The sequence below is a fragment of the Triturus cristatus genome, chromosome 1_1 (assembly GCF_964204655.1).
Source record: "Triturus cristatus chromosome 1_1, aTriCri1.1, whole genome shotgun sequence".
Taxonomy (NCBI): Eukaryota; Metazoa; Chordata; class Amphibia; order Caudata; family Salamandridae; genus Triturus; species Triturus cristatus.
Genome location: NC_140579.1, coordinates 870,189,806 through 870,203,923, shown reverse-complemented (window position 1 = coordinate 870,203,923; position 14,118 = coordinate 870,189,806). Strand labels below are relative to the sequence as shown.

General features: G+C 50.4%; 1 protein-coding gene across 3 annotated transcripts in view; it reads right to left on the bottom strand.

The window, feature by feature from the left end:
- Positions 1–14,118, bottom strand: part of TOX4 (TOX high mobility group box family member 4) — a 798,038-nt gene that overhangs the window by 740,588 nt on the left and 43,332 nt on the right. The gene's annotated exons all lie outside the window — the stretch shown is intronic.

Below are 14,118 nucleotides of genomic sequence, written 5' to 3'. Positions count from 1 at the left end.
GACGTCCAAAAAGAAAGACAAAAAGCTATGGAGGCGGTGGCCTCCTTGAGCAGCAGCAGCATTGACCTTTCGGTGAATGATGAAACGGACAAGGGAATCAGACTCCGATCAGGGGTCAATGGAGTCCGTGGCTCCGAGTTTGACACTGCACAAATGTCCGATGACATTATTTGAAGTGCCTTGTGGCTGATAACTGCACATTACAATAGGACGTTGCCTAAAGTCAAGGAGAAAAGAGCTTAATGGCCGTATGATGGGGACTATATCCTTTTTTCAGACCGTTGGATAGGTAAGCACAGCAGCGAAGCACCGACCAGCCTCACCCCTGCAGATATAGTTGAATGTGGGTACGCCCGAGAATAGTTGTGAAATGTTTTCAAGTTTAGATGGGGGGCTTTGCCTGCTTGTCCTGGGGTAAGGGAGTAGGGGTAAAAGTTTATTGCTGGTTGCATGTGTGACTGAGAGTTGTACCCATGGGGTTTGTGCCAAGAGAGCATGCTATTTGGGTGCCCCAAAGAGAGATATGTGCATGACGCAGGAAAGGAATTCACAGGAGAACGTTTGACGTTACAATGGCTTCCCCCTTGATGTATGTTAAGACTTGGCATCTTTTGGCGTGTTTGCCCCGAGTTTTTGCTTTCTGCCCTCCCGGTTTTGCTGGTATAAGGTTTCTGCCCGCATTTCGCACTGCTGATCAGTGGTAAAGCGCTGGTGCTCCTGTGGTAAATTGTGTTATGATTGGATGTGTGACTTACTCGTCAGTCCCCAGTAAAGGGCACTGCTGGTGCCGGGGCTTGTGAGTCCACCGCTACTCGGGGCCTGCAGCACGGATTGTGCCACCCACGTACGTAGCCCGAAAAAGGTATAAGTGAATGAAGTTTGGTATGCCTGAACTCAGTGTCTAAAGATGCAGCCTTTAGCGAGGGTGCCCTTTTCATTCCGAGTTCATAGAGGCCACTTTTAGAAAGTGGGTATTATTTTGCTCGGTCATCCCGTGTGCCTCTGCTGGAATGTGGATTGCCGGTCTGGTTTTTGGACGACAGATGGCTAGGAAGCAGGGTGGCTCCCGATAGTCTAGGTAGGTCAGGAAAGGGCTAGATAGACCGGGGTTACGATGGGGGAAGAGGAAGGAGATTTCCTTGCACCTCAAAGGGCCTGGTCTGCCTATGACAAAGCCGTCTCCACCTCCTGCCAGGAATTCATGCCAGAGAAGGCCCAACTGGTTCTGGCCGGACACCGACACCCTCTGCCTGGAAGATCAAAGGATTTTTGTGTACAAATACTGGGTCCCAGACCCCTGAACTTTAGAACTCATCTGGATCAAGACGACTGCACAGAGGAAGCGCCGGAGAAGCTGCTAAAAGGAAACGACCGCTTTGCTGCGTGCCCTGCTAGGCTGACCTGCAGTGGCCGCTTCTGTCTTGGGCAGTGAAAGGCCTGGACTGGACTTTCTGCAACCGAATTGGTGAGACGCTCCAAGGGCTTGAGGTAGAGCTTGCCCCCTGTTCACGAAGTCTCAGGAACAGCAAAGACTTCAGGTTTTTCGACCCGCAGCACTGGGGACTGTGTTTTACTGCTGCAACCCGGAGAACGCCACTCGATGACATGTACGACGACCCTGCCGAACCTGTGTCCAGAAGGCACCGCAGAGGGGACCGCCGCACATGACCCTGGTCTCACCGACTATGCCTGCTGACGCCATCACCAAGCCGCTGCTCGCACTGCAACCTGTGGGCACCACACTCCGCACCGCCTTGCTTCACGCCAAAGCTGTGGCCTTCCTTACGCCGCCACTTCCTGCCGAAATCAACGCCGCTGCCTGCACCGTGATTCGGGGGCATCGCACATAAGTTACAACACGCACCGTCCTCAACCCACACCGCAGCCTTGGCCCACCGACGCCGGAGTCATCGACTCTAGTTAGTCAGCCGACGACAGCGCTTCAGCAATGACAACGCCGTTGCTTGCACCGTGACCTGCTAGCACCTGGACGAGCACCTCCACCATCTCACACCGTGACCCTGGTCTCACCGACGACACCATCTGACACCGCCACCAAGCCGCTGCTCGCACCGCGACCTGCGGGCACCATACGCCGCACCGCTGCGCTTCACACCGCAGCAACCGACGCCTGTTGGCGCCAGCGCCCCGGATCCCATCAGAAAGGAGCTCAATCTGCAACACGAGTGACTTTAAGAGCCCCATCGCCCTGCATATCTGAAAGGTACTGTTTGCGTGTCTTCCTGACACCGTAGTTGGCCTGCGACCCCGCGGTCAGCCAGCACCGTTTTTGGATTTGTTGTTCACGCCGCCGTGATAGCCCTGGACGGAGCTATTGACCTCAAGGAACTATTTTTAAAGCATATTTTGATAAGTGAAGATTTTGAAGTATAGTATTGTGGATTTCTATCGTATTTGGTCTTGTCTTAAGTATATACAAATTTTATATTTTTCTAAACTGGTGTGGCGTCCTTCTGTAGTGCGTACACTGTTTTACTGTTGGTTATGTGCAAATGCTTTACACACTGCCTCTAAGATAAGCCTGGCTGCTCGTGCCAAACTACCAAGGGGGTGAGCAGGGGTGATTTTAGAAGTGTAACTCCCTTATCCTGACTAGAGTGGTGGTTTCTGCCTCGCTTTGGCGCAAGTCTCAGCTAGCCAGAAATCCCATTTCTAACATTGGTTGTCAGCAGTGAGGATAGGACTTGCGTTTGCCCTTGACTTACAGTGATTGGTGTGCACTACTGCCATATCGCAGACCATTATGTGCCACATACTAACCCGTTTTCTTTTTGGCCCATTTTTGTGATCTTGCCAGGTGAACTTTCTGCTTCATTATGCCAAAATCAATAGCATCATCCGTTGCATCCATGGACATTACCTTTGAGGAGGATAGGTTGGAGCTCTACACTGTGAGAGAATTGAAGTTTGTGCAAAAACCTAAAAGTCCAAGTCAGAGGCCTCACTAGGACGGACAAGCTACAAAAGGCGCTTAGGGCCTGGGTAGCAGCCAGAGACGCAAGTGGGCAATCTGGTGACCTTAGTGGAGAGGTTGGGGAGCCTAGTCCTAGGATGGATGTGCTTTTGGGAGAGGGAGAACCCTTCCGACCAGGCAGCAGTGGTCTGTCCTCAGAGGAGCTGGAGGACAGGCGGGAAGCAAGGAGAGCTGCCACGGAGCTAAAAGAGATTAGATTGGCCATGGAGGAGAAGCGAATGGTATTGGAACATGAAGTTAGAATGAAGGAGCTGGATCGAGAGAAAAGAACCAGCTCAGATGGTGGCAGAAACTCGTCAAGACAGACAGTACACATCCCGAAGAACGTGGGCCGAGAATTCAAGAAGGGGGATGACATACAGAGGTGGTTTCAAGGTTACAAGGCAGTGATACACATGAATGGGGTCCCTGAGGAGAATTGGGGAGCAGGATTGTGGTCGCTGTTTCCAGAAGAAGCAGGGATACTTTGACAGCTTTGGGCAAGGGGCCTAACCTCACCTATGCTGATATGAAGGAAGCCCTTCTCACTAGGTATGGTCTCACCTCTGAAAAGTACTTCGATCAATTTAGGTCCTGGAAGAAATCTGATGCCGACACGTGGCTGGAATGTGCGGATGGGTTTTGTCGATCGTTGGATGGCTGGGTGAAGGGCAGCAGTGTGACAGATTTTAAGGGGCTCTACAATTTGATTGCATGGGAGCACCTGTCCAGTCTATGTTTTACAGATCTGCGCCAGCACCTAGTGGATAGTAAGCTGACTGACCCCAGGAAGCTACCTATGGAGGTGGACCGCTGGGTGAGTACCAGGATCCACAAGAAAGCGTTTGGGGAGACTCAGCCAAAGGTGGGCAGGGTCCCCAGCCAAAAAGTGTGGGGGGGGGGGGGGGGGGGCGGACAATGGTAAAACACAGGAGTTCTCGTAAGGGCCCCAAAATAAAACCCAGGGTAAAGGTTCCCATCCCCCCGGAGATAAGAAGCAAGGGGCCTCGACAGGAAAGCCTGCTGAGACTGGCCCCCGCAAGTGTTTTTCATGTGACCAGGTGGGGCACATGAAGGGAGACTCCAGGTGCCCAAAGGGGACACAGCCCCCCACTGGAGGGCAATCCAAAGTGTTGGCCAGCGTAGCACTTGGGGAGGACGAGGAGTAGGAGTCCCAACAGGAGGGTGGGGACCCCGCAGAAATGACCCTCGTCTCATTAGGGGACAGTGAGATGGTCCCAGGAGCCCAGGTGCCCCCTAACACAAAGAAATACAGCATGGGAGACCATCAACGGAAAAAGGGTAGAGGCTCTCAGGGATACTGGGACCAGTGTGACCTCAGTTCGGTGTCACCTGGTCCCTGAGACGCAGGTAGGCCCCGGGGCATTCCACCAGGTGATCGCAGTCGACAATTCAGAGCGCCAGGATCTAATGGCGCAGGTTCCCTTTGGGGGGGGGGGTGGGGGGGGGGGGGGGTTCTCAGGTCCATTGAGGGTAGTTGTGAGCCCTTCCATGCCTGTCGATTGTCTGCTCGGTAACGACCTGGAGCAGTCCTTATGGAAGGATGCTGAGCTCCGGTCCCACTTGGAGATGTTGGGGTTGCCAGAGTGGGCATGCGTGTCCACTCGGTCAATGGCAGCCCGAGAGGGTGATCAGAGGGACCCGGAGCCTGAGACAGTGGCCCAGGTCCCTGCCAAGAGTAAGGGCAATGGGTGTGGGAAACCGGCCCCTGAGGTTCCCACAGCACAGGAGGAGGCAGACCTCAAGGGGGACGCCCCGGTGCCTACAGGGGAGCAGGTAGCCGAACTGGGGGGGGCATCTCTGAGCTGACCCATTGGCAGCAAGAAGGGGGTCCCACCAGGGAGGAGATCTGCCGGGAGCAGAAAGAGTGCCCTTCTCTGGAGGGTCTGCGGCGGCAGGCCGCCGCCCAGGCGACTCGTGATCAGTCCGGATCACATTGGATCGATTGGGAGAATGATCTCCTGTACAGCAGGCGTAAGGTCGCGGAACCTGGATCAGCCCGTGTGCTGGTGGTACCCCAGCGCTTCAGGACCTTCCTACTGGGTCTGGCTCACGACGTGCCTTTGGCAGGACATTTGGGGCAGGACAAGACCTTTGACCGGCTTGTCACCAACTTTTTTTGGCCCCAAACGCGAAGGCAGTCGGATGTGCATTGTAGGTCTTGCCAAACTTGCCAGGCAAGTGGCAAGAGTGGGAGGAAGGTCAAAGCGCCTCTCCGACCGTTCCCCGTGGTGGGGACACCCTTTGAAAGGGTAGGGATGGACATCGTGGGGCCACTGGATCCCAAGACAGCCATGGGCAACAGGTACATCCTGGTCTTGGTGGACCATGCCACCCGGTACCCAGAAGCAATCCCTCTCAGGACAACGACGGGGCCAGTGATGGGCCGGGCGTTAATGGAGATATTTTCCCGCGTGGGGTTCCCCAGAGAGGTGGTTTCCAAGAGGGGGACCAATTTCATATCGAAGTATATGACATCCCTGTGGAAGGAGTGTGGTGTTACGTACAAGTTCACCACTCCTTACCACCCCCAAGGTAACGGTCTGGTGGAAAGGTTCAACCAAACCTTAAAGGGCATGATCAAGGGTCTCACTGAACCCATGAGGCGTAAGTGGGACGTCTTCTTACCATGCCTGCTGTTTGCGTACAGGGAGGTACCCCAGAAGTCTCTCGGGTTCAGCCCCTTCGAGCTTTTGTACGGTCACCCCGTGCGAGGACCTCTCAGCTTGGTGAAGGAGGGCTGGGAGGCCGTTCCCAAGAAGACTCCCCAGGATGTGTTCAGCTACATGCTGGCCTTACGCAACCAAATGGCCCGCTTCAGGAAACTCGCTCAGGCGAACCTCGAGGCCAGCCAGGAAGAAATGAGGAAGTGGTATGACCAGAATGCCACTCTGGTAGAGTTTCAAATATTCTCCTACTTAAACAGGAGATGCATACATATTGCACTACTGCAAGAGACTCACCTGACAGCTAAAGAGGTTGCAGACCTGCAGAGGAGATGGAGGGGACAAGCTTATTTAAGCACTTATTAAGCCTGAATTATGATCTGATCCCGAGCGGAGGTGCCCTTCCAACACACTGCACATTTGATAGGCTCAGAGGGAAGGTATGTGGTCACAGCAGGTAGACTGGAGGGGCGGGATATAGCACTGGTAAATATTTATGCCCCAAATGTAAACCAAGGGACATTCCTGACTGAGTTGTCGGGATTATTGGCCTCCTTCCTTACACACTCAACTGTAATGGGAGGAGATTTTAACTGTTTGGCAGAATCTCTCCTTGACAGATTACATCCTCCACTGAGAGACATCCCAGTCACCCGAACAGCTCGTGCCTTCGCTAACTGGCAGACTCAATAGGGCCTGATGGACACCAGAAGGCTGAATCCGGACAAACAAGAGATTATTCCTTTATTTTCAGCCCTGCATGAACTGCATATTAGACTAGACACCTTCTTATGCACCCTAGACATACACGCATTAGTCCACGACGTGGAGAATTTGACGCACACTGTGTCAGACTACAACCCATTGCTACTACACCTCAAATTGGAGCGCACAAGATCGCGCATTCCCACATGGCGTTTAAAACCTGAATCATTTGAAGATCCACGAGATCAAGAAATCATCGGCGACAATATTAGGCAATACTTCAAAGAGAATAGTAGCACAGCCTCCTCCCCGCATACAGAATGGGATGCTTTTACAGTTGTAATTAGGGGGAAGTACATAGCTGAAACTGTGAAAGCTAGAGGCACACTTTCACAGGAGGGCCAGACAGCAGAGTTAGCACTGAGCGAGGTGGAACGACAAAGGCCAGAACAACCAGAGTTGCAACAGCGACTCTTGGAGTGTAGCGAGCAGGTGGCAAATCAGGTGGAACGACTCCGATGCTTCAAATATAAGTGCTATATGGTCATGGCCCATGCGAAGCGGGACCTCACGGGTAATCAGTTGGCATGTCTGGCCAATCTAGCTAAGCGGGGGTCAATGATTGTAGAAATTATGACTGATACAGTCATCACGTTATACAGACAGGAAGAGATCAACCAGTACTTTCTTCACTACTAGAGCTCAATAAACCAAAATTGAGAATCACTAAAGAAATATTTGGCCCCATTATCCTTGCACACTCTGACGCATTACAAAACGGAGGAGATAGGGGCTGATATAATCATATAGGAAGTTAAGGCGGCGATTAAAGGCTGAGCCAGGGGGATGACACTGGGGTCTGATAGACTACCTGTTGAGTTTCTTGATAAATATAGGGAAGATTTAACCCCAAAGTGTGTGGACCTGTTTAACACAACTAGAGAAGCTGGAAAGCTACCCAAATCTACAAGAGAGGCAGTGGTAATATCACTGCTGAAAACAGGTAAACGTGCCAATGACTGCAAAGCATATAGACCCCTATCAATGCTTAACATGGATTATAACATTTTAAGCAAAATATTAGCAACCAGACTTCTTCAGTAGATGTCTAAACTAGTGCATCCAGGTCAAGCCGTGTTTATCTCAGGCGGCAATACGGCACTGAACGTCCGGCTACTGTTGACCCTACTAGAGACTGGTGCCTATTATCGCACTGAAGCCGCCATATTCGCTGTTAATGTCGAAAAGGCTTTCAACAGTCTGGAAGGGTACTGGCATGCCTTAAACTGGAACATGGATTCCTTAATGGACAAAGCTCCTTTATAATGACCCCACAGCTAGAGTCCGAACTGGTCAAACCATTTCAGAGAGCTACAGCATATACCGAGAACCAAGACACGGCTGACCCCCATCTCCATTGCTATTTGCGCTCGCAATGGATCTTTTGACCTGCCATGCAAGATTAGGGGAGTGGTATCTGGGAGTACAGGTAGGTAACAGGTCTCACCAAAAAGCCCTATATGTGGATAACTTACTATTATTCCTTGGGGACTCGGTGGAGGAACTGACAGGAGCTAGAGATATGCTGGCGAAATTTGGAGCCCTATCGGGATTAAAGGTGAATTGGCATAAATCCACAATATTCCTGGCGCAGGCGGACCGGGAACCCGCAAAGGTTCTTAAATTGCTGCACTAGGAATCCCGCTGTATTTAGGGTTCCGCATATTTCATAAACCATCTGATCTCCTAGAAGGAAACGTGGTTTTAGCTATTAAATGTTTGGGAAAAAAACATGGAATTCTGGAAAACGCTCCTCCTCTCTTAGTGGGGAGTGGCACTGCTCAAAATGGTGGCACGCCAGCAACTGCTGTATTTGTTCACAGTGTTGCCTATATAGATCCCCAGAGGAATGTTCAAGGAACTGGACTTCTTGATCACAGGGTTTCTATTGGGCCCAGGACTCAGACGCGTGGTGTTAGGTACATTGCAGTGTCGGTTGACAGACAGGGGACTGGCAGTGCACAATTTCGAGGCATACTATATCGCCACACAGCTACAGTGGTTAACGCAATGGATGGCGGACAGGCAGGACCCAGGCCGGACACTCAGGCCATTTGTCCCGACAATTGATAGACTATTGGGAGAACTGTTGTGGACAGAGTGCCCACACTGGGAGAAACCTGGAGAGTTCCAAGTGATGCGCCGGTGTTGGAATCGCGGTCTACAGAAGACGTGTCAGAAACTACTGTACGCCCACTGAATTGCCCATAAAGACATTCAACGCATTGACTCGATGGTGGGGGAGGGGATGGGGGGGTCTGGTGGATTTGGTGGCAACTGGGGTAATAAATGTAGATCTGTCCTAGTGAGGGGGAACTTCTCCCCTTTGAGGACGTCAGGACGCAATTTTTGGTACCACAAGGTTACTTCCTGCTTCATAGAGCAGTGACAATAGCACACCGTAAACACTGGAATACGGGGCTGGAGGAACCACAACCACATAGTCCCTGTCAATACATTGTGACATCCTCAGGCACCTACAGAGCAGTGACGCCCCTTTATAGGGCAATACGGGAAGACGCACTTTTACCATTAGATATACTGCACAGCAAATGGGAGGATGATATAGGAATCCCCATCCCAGAAGGAGACTGGGTTAAAATACTAGACAGGGTACTGAAAATCACCTGGAACGCTGGATTTAAGTTGATTAACCTCGATGTCTTGAATAGGGCCTATCTAACTCCAGACTGCATTAATAGATACTTATATATTTTTTTGCAACACTGCATTATTGTCACAAAAACATGTACATCATACAATCTTCGCTATTTGAGAGGCTTACATCTAGGTGTGTTGTTCAAATGGCCACACTCTTGTTTTAGGGTCCCGGCAATGGGCATACAGTACTACGCGGTGCCGCAAGGCCGTTCACCTTGGCATTGGCTGGTGCTGCACTGTACCTTATAATCAGGATGCAGAAGTTACATAGCAATATAAAGGAACTGGAACAAAAGAAGGATAAAGAAAGAACAATTCCTCATGGTGGCGAGTAGCGACAGAATTGTCTACTCATATTTTTCCTTGTCTGTTCGTTTGGTGCAGGACAACATACGGCCATTTTGTTCGACTGCCCGATGGGTGGGAGGCTCTCATTACTCTGCCACAGATGTCATTCCTTTGTGTGGGGGTCTACGCTATCTGCAGAGATTGTGTTTGGTGCGGGGGTGGTGTGTTGTGAGGGCCCCGCTCCATCCATGTCTCTCTCTTGTTGGATGTCTGATCTTTGCAGCCCTTCTATCATATGTCCCCAGTCTTCTAGGTCCCGTTCTGCGTTCTCATCTGCACGTACTGCTTTCAGGCGGCCCTCTTCTGCCACCCCCCCATTCCTCCATGTCCAACTGCCATTTGTCTAGATTCGGGGGGAGGGTTTGGGTCCAATGAATGGCAATGCGTTGTTTTGCCAGGACTAGGCCTAGGAGCGCAAATTTGTGTCGTATGAGTGATCCCTTTCTTGATGTCGGATGAACACCTAGTAGGCAATGTTTAATTGTCGCTTTTATTTTTACAGCTGTGGCAGTGCAAAGTTTCTGGAGTACCGGCCGCCAGTACTGTTGCAGGTGGACGCATATCCAAGTCATATGTAAGAAAGTTGCAGGGTCTGCACCACATCTAGGGCAGTGTGAGGGGCGTTCCAGATTAAAACGGGCCAGTCTCCGAGGCATCAGGTAGGTGGGGTGTAGGTAATGAAACTGAATAAGTTTAAATCTGGCATTGCTAGCTACCTCCAGCACCTGCACAAACACTGTTTTCCACTCCGTTTCTGTAAGTGGTACCGTTAGATTTGCAGCCCACCTGCCTTTTGTCGGGGACATTTCAATTGTACGGTCTTCCTTAACAGCTTTACAGATACAGGAAAGGAGGCCTCTTGTAGACCCCGGAATGAAAAGCAATGCTAGCGTGCGTGACTCTGTCGGATCGCCTGGGAATGAGGGCCATATTTCGCAGACTGTTTGATAGTTTGGTATATTGAAGGAAATGACTTTTAGGGATTTGGAACCACTTCATTGCTTCATTATATGTCAGGAATGTCCCATTCATGTATAGGTCTCCGGCTGCGGTGCATCTCTCATCATACCATTTTGATATATCCATGACAGACTGGATTTGAAGAAAACTCTGCAGACATTGTAGAGGGAGTGAATTAGTATATGGTGCCCTACAGATAACCCGGACAACAGCTTGCTCCCAGACTGCTGTCACCTGTCTGATTACAAATGGGTATTCCCTAGGCGCCAGTGCGCCCATCATTAGGTACCTTGGCACGTCTGCTCCCCTGTTCCAGTCAGCCAGTAGAGCCTTCTCAGTGTTGTGGCCATCTGTGCACCATTGTGAAGCGTACTGCAACAGCCCAGTGAAGTAATAGAGCCTGAAGTCCGGGAGACCTTACCCCCCTAGAACCCAGGTCCAGCTTGAGTACATCCAGTTTTACTCTACAACGTCCTCCGGCCTATACTAGCAAGACCAATAATTTATTCAAGGTGTCGAAAGTGAAGTTTGGAATACTGCAGAACATATTTTGAAGCGCATATAGGCACAGAGGGAGCATGACCATCTTTGCTAATGAAACCCATCCAATGACCGAGAGGGGGGAGTCTATTCGAAAAAAGATTGATTCACCCAAACCTGTGATGACCACTTCCATGTTCAGCGCATATTGGGCATCTGGCCGGTACGTCACCTGCATACCTAGGTATCGGAAATGGTTGGTCACCCAGCCAAACCGATATTCGGTGGTTGATGCGGAGACCTGACATTTGCCGAAAGAATTCCAGCACTTCCAGCAATGCTGGTATTGCATCTTCCGGCTGGTGAATGTATAGGAGGGCATCATCTGCAATGAGGGAAACTGCATGGGTGGGGCCATCAATGGTAATACGCCACCTGTTCATGTCTCTCCGAAGTCAGATTGCCAGTGGCTCCATCGCCAAGTCGAATAATAATGGAGACAGAGGGCACCCCTGCCGCGTAGCCTTCTCAATAACTATGTCCTCCAATATTTGGTCACCTATGCACACTTGCACACTCGGATGCTGCTATAGCAACTGGACCCAGGTCTTGAAATATCTGCCCAGTCCCATTTTCCTAAGGACCTCCCACAAGTACTCCCACCGCAGGGTGTCAAATGCTTTCTCGATATCCAGGGCAACTACTGCCACCCTGACATAACCATTGGTTACTGAGTGCAGTATATGCGAGAGGTGGCAGATGTTCAGGAATGTTCCCCTTCCAGGTATGAATCCACACTGGTCTTCATGTACTAACTGAGTTACGACTGCTCAGGCGTGATGCGAGAATCTTGGCTAGGATTTTGTCATCGACACCTAGCATTGATAAGGGTCTGTATGAACTCGGTTCTTGTGTGTCTCTACCTGGTTTCAGGAGCATTATGATTTGTGCATCCCTCATAGATGGTGGCAGAACTCCTTTTTTTGCCTCTTGTATAGTCTCTAATAGTTGAGGGAGCATGTCTGGTAGAATTCTAGCAGGAGGCCTTCTCGGCCTGGGGCTTCACATCTGGCCATTCTCTGCACTGCTCTCGAAGTTCATCCAGCTAAATTGCTGCGTCTAGTGCCAATGCCTGTTCCTCAGTAATTCAAAGCATGAGTATATCATTAAAAAAAACTAGATTTGCAGCATATGTGACATCTGTGGATTCACAATATTGATACCTGTTTGCGTGGTGATCGTGGTCCCGTCTGGAAGTGTTAGTGTCAGCATAAGTGTGTGTGGGGGGGTAAGTGTACCCGCTTCAGGAGCCATACTAGGAGTCTTCCTGATGTATTGCCCTCTCTATGCAAAAGTTGGCAAAATTCCTGCCTCGTAAGGCAGTCAAGTCTGTCCCAGAACTCACCCACCCTACGCTGGGCTTGCAGCAGGAAGTCACTGTGTATTACCGATGGTTGCCGTCCATGCTGTAGTCTAGATATCCCGTCTTCAGCATTGGTCAGGTCGCGTTCCAGTCTCCGTCTCATTCTCCCAACTTTAGAGAGGCATTCGCCTCGAACCACCACTTTAAGGGTGTCCTATTCTATTCCTCTACTGGTGGCGGTTGACCAATTCATGTCAAAGAACCCTGCAAGGGTTTTTCTGAGTTCCTCACGGAACACTGTCTCGGGGGCGTCTGGTCTCAGTCTCCCCATAGGTAACCTCAGACTGTTGCGAGCCGGACCCCACTCCAGAAAAACCAGATTGGGGTCAGACAAAAACCGACAGAGCAAGCGGGTCTGCGTTATGGCTGTTATAGCCTACCCTGAGAGGAGGAATCGGTCGAATCTACTGGAAACGTCCCGGGCCGGTGTGTAGCATGTTTATCTCCACGTGCCAGGATGTGTTTCACCATATATCTACGCATTGTAGGCAGCGCATTACTTCTCGTAGGGTGGAAGTCATGTGTTGCTTGGTAAAGAGCTTGGGAGGGGGGGTGGGGGGAGGGGGGGGTGCCTGTCGAGGCCGTCAATGTATACACAGTTGAAGTCCCCTGCCCATATCAGTGGCACTCCTATATATGGAATGAGCAATGTTTCCAATTCAAGGCAGAAATCACCATCATCTATGTTCGGGGCATATGTGTTCACTATGCCTATCTTTATCCCGTCTAATGTGCCATGTATCACTATGTATCTGCCCTGTATGTATGCCGGATACTGCGCAATCCATACCGCAACTCCCCGTGCATATGTGAAGGCATACATCTGTCCCCTTCATTTCTTATGTTGTTTTTGAATTCCAGAGTCTAATAAATGAGTTTCTTGTAACATCGCAATGTGCGCACCTTGTCTGCATAGAGAAGTCTGGACTCTGTATCTCTTTTTGAATGAATTGAGCCCCCCCTCACATTCCATGTTATAAATTTAAACTGTCTTATCTAACCGTTTACCTACAGCTGGCCTCTGCGCAGTGTATTCTGTGTTCCGTCAATGTCGCCGCCCTCAAAAAACAAAATAACCAATCCTTAACATTCCCCATTAACATTAACAATTCATACATTCCCACCTATTTTAACCCCCCCCCCCCCGGTTCCCTCCCCAATCTCCAGGCCCCAAACATTACTGAAACCCATCAAGAAAACAAACAATATCATAACCATGTAACTGAGCTCAGCTTTTAATCAATTACACTCATTAAATGTCAGCAACTTGTTGTGTTTAAACTTCCTATTACATATTTGTACATATAGCTACATCTCACCCAGAAGAACCTAACTGTCCCACCAACTCCCCCCCTTCCACTTCCTCTGCTGAGCTACACCCAGACATGCTATCTTTTCGTAAAACAAGTATCCTTAAGTTGGTCGATCAGTTCTCTTGCAGGTCTATACGACGAAGTAAGCGGTCCCAGGGCCCCCCAAGCCTCCGCAAGCCGCACCTCGTCCCCTCCACATCAGGCCGCCTCTGTGGGGATGTAGGGGAGGGGCACGAACCAGAAGCCCGAAGGGTCGAGATAGCGAGACGGCACCACGGAGCTCCGACGCAGATGCCTCTGACGTTGATAACACCACCACAAAGCTCAGGTGCACTTCAGGTCATACAGAATGCTGTAGCAGATGTCTATACGACCGGCAATAGAACTGAGGCATTACACTCAGGAGACTATACCTTCTTTACGCTACGGGGATTCCCAGTGGTTATACATTAAATCAAGAAGGATTACTCCATTTATCTGGAAATAACGATTCCAATCGGAGAATCA